This window comes from Mustela putorius, unplaced genomic scaffold (genome assembly GCF_011764305.1).
Source record: "Mustela putorius furo isolate JIRA1106 unplaced genomic scaffold, ASM1176430v1.1 tig00000580_pilon_pilon_pilon, whole genome shotgun sequence".
Lineage (NCBI taxonomy): Eukaryota > Metazoa > Chordata > Mammalia > Carnivora > Mustelidae > Mustela > Mustela putorius.
The window spans coordinates 11,116,089-11,122,811 of NW_025421423.1; positions in this window are offsets into that span (position 1 = coordinate 11,116,089).

Here is a 6,723-nt window from a genome sequence, read left to right on the forward strand (position 1 = left end):
GGGTGAGGGAGGCTGGGCGAGGAGCCGGCCGGCCTGATTAGGTTGGCTCAGACATCAATTTTCTTTTCCTCCTCCTCTTACATCACACCAAATACGGAAAAGGACACTCGCCTACCATCTGTCTGGGAAGAGATACAGATCTACAGTTCATCCTCTGGAGGTGGGACCCAGATGGGGTAACGTTTTTGTTTTTTCCTGGGCATTCACAGACTGGGAAATCTGTGAGCTGGAAGCAACATGAGAGGTCATCTAGTCATTTGGAAGTGGAGAAAAGTTGGGATTCAGAGAAGATAGATTACCTGTCCTGCGGTGGTAGCAGAGTTAAACTTGAACCAAGTCTTTCATCACCCAGACCCATGCCCTTTCTACTGTACTCTGCTGCCTTCCATTGACTAGTTGACGATCAAAACTGAGAGCAGATGTCATTTTTCCTGAGAGATCCCCAAGCTCACTGCAGTTGATGTCCCAGTCTGGATGAACAATCTCCCAAAGTCCCTACTGTATTGACCACTAATACTTCTTGGGGCTGATAATGGCAGAACATTCACCATCTTTCCATATTAGCATTTATAGAGCAGGATCTGTATGGAGTGCATTTCACTTTTTACTCTATAGTTACTTCCTGTGTTGTACCAATAGTGTCCCTTTACCTCTAGGAACTAAATATAATTTTGTTCATTAGACATTAAATTTCCACTGCATATTAACAACACAAGGCTAAGCCATGAGGATTTATTAGGGTTGAAAACATGCAGTCAGAAGGAGCCTGGAATGACAGCTGCTCTTTATTTAGGGGCAAAGGTGACCATAATTCCTAAATGGCAATGAACTGCATTTTGAACTCATAGTCAGTCAAAACAATGGGAAGATTGGAAGGATACCAACCCCCATCTTGGATTCTAAAACTTAGAAAATTATAGGGGATGCTCTGCCATCCTACACTCATCCCAAGCAGTTGAGCTCCTACCTAGCTTGACTTTGAATCCTAGTGGGTCTTAGTGATCAAAGATGAGACTGTGTTGTAGAAATAACCAGAACTAGCCTCCAGGACAATTGTACCAGATTCTGGGACCTATTTAACAGGAAGAAGCAAATAGAATTAGTAAAATCCTATCGCTCATTTAAGAAGACTTTCAGAATGCTTCCAGGAGTATCTGATGTTGAGTTCAATGGAGAGTGACAGTAGAAGGACTTGGGCATAGTTTGGTTCTCCTCTTCTCCTACAGGAACACTGACAATGTCCAATACTCCTAAAGTCACTTCTTCAGTCAGTGCCCTGTGTAGGGGTTAATTATAACTCTATCTGCTCTCTTCCCCCTCTTCTCACAGCTCATCATACTTTAAGGGTGCTGATTCAAATTGCATCTATCCTTTACTTTCCCAAAGCACTCCTCAGGGTCTGGAGTAGGATGAGGCAAGCCAGGCAACTAGACCACAAAGTATAGGAAGCAGTCATTCTGAGTGTCATTAAATTCTAGGTGTCTGGCATGCCTCACTCTATCCCTTATGTGTTCACCCTCATAAATACGCAGGAGATGAGTAATGAGTCTTTGTTTGCATAGTGCTCACTTCTTTACTGGTAATCCTCAGATGTCTCCCCAGCACCTGTGGGACATACTTCAAACTACCAAATGTGGCCTACATAGCTCTTTCTTTGTGAGCTGGTTCCTGTCCCCATCCCTGCTTCAGAGACCTACACTCTTTGCCTTATATTACTCTCCAGCAATCCTCAACCCCTTAAGGTCTAGAACAGACATGGTACCCACAGAAAGAATGCCAAATGAATAAATATGTGAGGCCTGAAGAACCATGAATACACTGATGCTGAATAGTAGAAGAAGTGTAAAACCCAAGGAAGAGGTGTGATGGTGGCTTAAGAGGGCTGGCTCTGATGTGACCTTGTCTTCATCGGAGCTGTGACCATGGACGACTGATTTTTCTCTACGCCTCGGTTACCTTCTTTAAAAAGAAGAAAAAGAAAGAAAGAAAAGATAACAGAAAAAATGCACCTATTTCATTGGTTGCTGTGCAGATTAGCAAAAAACGTTCACGTAAATCCCATCACAGTGGTTGACACCTATAAGTGCTCAATAAGTGGCCGTTAATGTTCTTACAAATTGGAAACAAAATCCAATCTTAGAGAAGTATTTATAAATCTACTGACTGCAGCTGAATTTCAGGAGGTGACAGTGACATATAGGTAGCACTTAGATGCAGCCAGTCATCCTGAGAAGTCCAAGTGCTCTCTCTAACAGGTGCTTGCCAAGACCAGGATAGAGATACCTTTCCAGACTGCAGACTTGTTCTGGAAGGTACCACAGAAGAATAAAGGTACAGAGTCTGAGTTTCCATGTATCAGGAGCAAGACCCCACACCAGAATTTGTTACCTCATTACTTAGTGTCTGAGCCTTGAAGAAAACATGTAAATTATGCAGAAAGGCACCATATTGTTGGAGGCAAATGAGACCTTCATTATCCCTGTGTGAGTATGGCTTAGCCAACAGAGCAGAGAGAAACAGTAAACCCATCAAGGTCTGGCAGCACAGATGGGCGCTCAAAAAGGTTCCAGGGACCCTCAGAGGAGGGCCAAATGCTGTCGTTATTCAAGCAGTTAACACATGGCTAGGCACGTGGCGTGTCCCTAATGATTCTGTTTCTCTGCAGTCTTCTCTAGAGGAGGCTGTTCATCTGCCCATAGTCCTCACCACCATGCCCTTAAAACACACAGCCTGCAACCCAGGGGGCTACTATTCTCCCAGTCACCCATTGCCATTCACAGGAATTTCCATTCCCATGTGATTTAGAAATGCTCCTGTCTCCATGGTCACACTATTAGGCTACACCATTATCTCCAACTCCCTTCCCTTTTACACACCAACTATATTCAAATTCATCCCTTGTGTTCAGTGGGTACCATAGCATCCAATGCCTGGCATGAAGTAGATACTCACTCAACATTTGCTGACTATTGGCTTTGATTCAGAGCCTTACTCTTCACCCCCAATCACTATTGCTGTCTCAGATGCCCTCAAGTTCTGTTGAAGGATTCTTACAGCATCTCCTTCCAGCGTCTAGCTTTACCTATTTCCATAGGCTTCTCTGCCAGTCCAGGAACTTGGATTTATGGCCTGCCAAGATCTACCTCTAAAGTCTTAACCTCAAAAATTTATCTATCAATCAATCCTTTAAATTAATTAATTCATCTTTAAAATAAATCTTTTATTTTTTTTTGTCTTCCATTCTACATGAACTTGATCCAAACCATCACTGCTCTTCTCAAGTCCTGTGTTACATCTGTTCTCCTCTTGCCCCAATTATCTGTCACTTCATCCAGTAATAGTCATCTAATCCCTCCCAGAACCCTTCCCATTCACCTCCAAAATTAAATATATTTTCATCTATTATTATTTCCTCTCCTGTGGTCTCTTAGGAAGGAAACTTCTTTGAAAACGAACCCCTCTACTCTCGCATTCTATCATTATCTTCCTGAAACAGCATACATTTCAGCAACCTGACTTTTTCTTCTATCACTCTATCTTTAAAGTTACCTCCTATTTGTCAAACCCAATGAACTATTAGTTCTAAACCTTAGCTGGTTAACCTGAAGCATTTGAGAAAGTTGACCACATCCTTCTTTGGACCCTCTTCTTTTTCTTCTGATCTAGCACTCACCATGGGTTTTTCTCTTTCTTCTATATTCAACCTTGCTGGTAGATCCCCCTGGATCCTTTACCTTTATTCTCTCTTTAAATTTTGATGTTCCTGGGGCTTTGTCCCTGATCCCCTTTTCTTCTTAGTTTGTATCCTCTTCTTGGGTCATGGTACCCATTTGCATGGCTTCTACTGAATTTGAGCCCATATCATGATTCCCAAATCTGTCTCCAGCCATCACATCTCCCTTGAGCTTCAGACCCATATACCCAACTATACACAGAAACCTCCACCTGGTTGTCTCTCTAGACCTCGACACACTCAAGACTCTGGGCAGCCTCTTCCCTATCATATCCACTCTGTTCCTGAATTCTCCATCTCACTTAGTGGTACCATTGTCCATGTACGTGAGACTCAGACATGTGAGTGACCAGGCCACAGTCTGGTCTAGTGTTTTTACTTCTCTCCCTGATACTGGGTGAGGAAGCACTGGCCTGCCCTGGACTGACTGCAGCAGTTAGCTATAAAGTGGCTGACCATCAGGTCAGCTTTCATTTAAACAGGGAGATAATTTCAACCTGGATAGAAGGGAGGCTGTAACGAAGATTTTGGCTGGGACATAGGGACATCTTTGTAGAGAGAAAGAAGCAGAAATTGAGAAGTGATCCCAGCATCTAACCAGCAAGAGGCCCTTGTTATTGACTACCATCACCGAAAGCTATTGTTTTAAGAAGTTCTATCCAGTTTGGAAGATATACTTTATTTTTTAAAGATTTTATGTACTTGAAAGAGAGAGAGGGAGAAAGAGTATGGGCAGGGATGGGAAGGTCAGAGAGAGAGAGAGAGAGGGAGAAGCAGACTCCCCACTGAGTGGGGAACCTGGCATGGGGCTCAATTTCAGGATCCCAAGATCAAGACCTGAGCCAAAGGCAGATGTTTAACCAACTGAACCACCCAGGAGCCCTGGAAGATCTATTTTAAATGCCTTAGAATTGAGCTCTCAGGTTAGGGAAAACCAAATTGTGGTCAGCTTCTCCACAGCCTCCCACCAATCCCGTCCACTTACCAGATACGACTTGGGAAAAGCAAAGAAAACTTTCCGTTTTTACATGAAGATCAAAACTAGAGCCAAGGACATCAGCAAGAAAGTCCTATGCTAGCAAGATCCATCTTTCAGACCCTACTTCTGTATCTTTGAATGGCTGACTTAAATGTTCTGCCTTTGTCGTGTTGCAGGTATTTCTATAAGGATTCAACAGGATTTATGTAGCATTATTAGTTTAGAGATGAAGATAGCATTATTATTTTAGTACTCCACATCAGTCCTAGGTCATTCACTTCTTCAAGTGAGCAATGATGCATATAAAGCGCCACATCAACTTGCAGTGCCACCCAGTTTGAGGACTCTGAGAGCAGCCTCTGCATGTTGATAGAACTCTCTGAGTTCCAGCTGACTGAACGTCCTCATGGTCTGAGTGATCCAAACATCAGGCAGTGATGCACATTTACCAGAGTGCAGGTTATCATGACTATTTCTGCTGTGATGACATGGTAGGAGAGTTATGTATCAAACAGAGCACATATTTTTTACTTTGCTTTAAGCAAATAGCCAGCTCAACAGATTATGCAAATGAAGGGTCCCAAACACATCTCCAAGTAAAATGGGTAGGCCTATGTATGATAGCCGAGGAGGTACAACTCTCATTTCACATATGCAAGGTTACAAGTGATATCACATTTTTAAAATGTCTTTTAACCAACGATCTTAGTCTCTGCTCTTCCAAGCTGTGGAGAATTCAACCTCAATCTTCCTTTCAGAGGGCAGGGTGCAGGGATTTTATGTAGTGCTATGGAATATGGGATCCTCTCTTGCCTAAAATCGTTAGCTAGCAGTTCACACTGTTAAGTCTAAGACACCCATTGTCCAAATGCACACGGTCCCTTTGGGTCCATTGCTTCTGCTGCTTCTGGGGCAAAATAATATTTATCAGGTCTGGAAATCATGCAGCCATTCTCCTCTGAGACTTACCCCGTTCTCATGAAACCCACTGCCCTCTCTTTCCCTCATTTCCATAGATCCCTTCTTTGGGCTGTCTTTCAGGGTTTCATGGATAATAGCACCTCCTTGAACTCTCCCTCAAGGAAACAGGGCATAGTCTCCTCAGTGGATTTAGACTCTGGAAAACAAAAGCCAGGAAGGGACGTCTCTTGCAGGCCACTCCTGCTTTCTCTTCTATCACAAACCTCTGTTGAGGCAAGAAAACACAGCTTCCTCCCTGTGTAACTGAAGGGAAAGAAGAGAACACACAGGAGAAAAGTATCATTTTGCATCTCCAAAGCTGACTTCACCATTTAGAGTTTCCACTGGTGTGTACTCCGTGTGACAGGTCAGTTACCACAGGACAAGTAAGATGAGATCCTTTGGGGACCAGCTCTTGGACAGGGTCATGGTGGGCTGTTACCACTACTGGTGAACCTACTCCTGTAGGCTGGCAATAAAAGTGACATCCTGCCTTCTGTTCCAATGTAAGACCTGTGTCTTAGAGGAGGATTTTTTCATGTATATTATTTCACCAGAGCTCTGATGGCCCCACTGTGAGAAAAGCTGAATTATCCCCATATCCCTGATGGAAAGACTGAGACTCCAAGAAGTAAAGCCAACTAGCAAGTGTGAGGAGATGGGATGTGAACCTATGTCTGTCTGACTCCTGGATTCCCTGCTCCTTATGTTCCCTGCATATTTATCCCTTTTTGTCTCCCCCATAGTTGGCAGGGCTACTCATAGCAAAGCTTAGAGCCCAGAAAGCCAGATGGTCATCACTCCACCATGTGAGGTGAAGCAACACATCTTCCCGAAGCCTCCTGAGAATCCTTTCCCCACCCAAGCCCAGCTCAATGCCTTCCCCCTTGATTCACCTTCCATAGGTTGTGAGCTCTGTCTCCCTACATACCTAATTTAACCAACCATTCCTCCATAGTGATCTCCTTTGTATTTTGGCATTTATACACATATCTCATGTCCTCCAGGACGTAATTGACTCTGGAGTGGCACCACTGTATGATTCATAGCC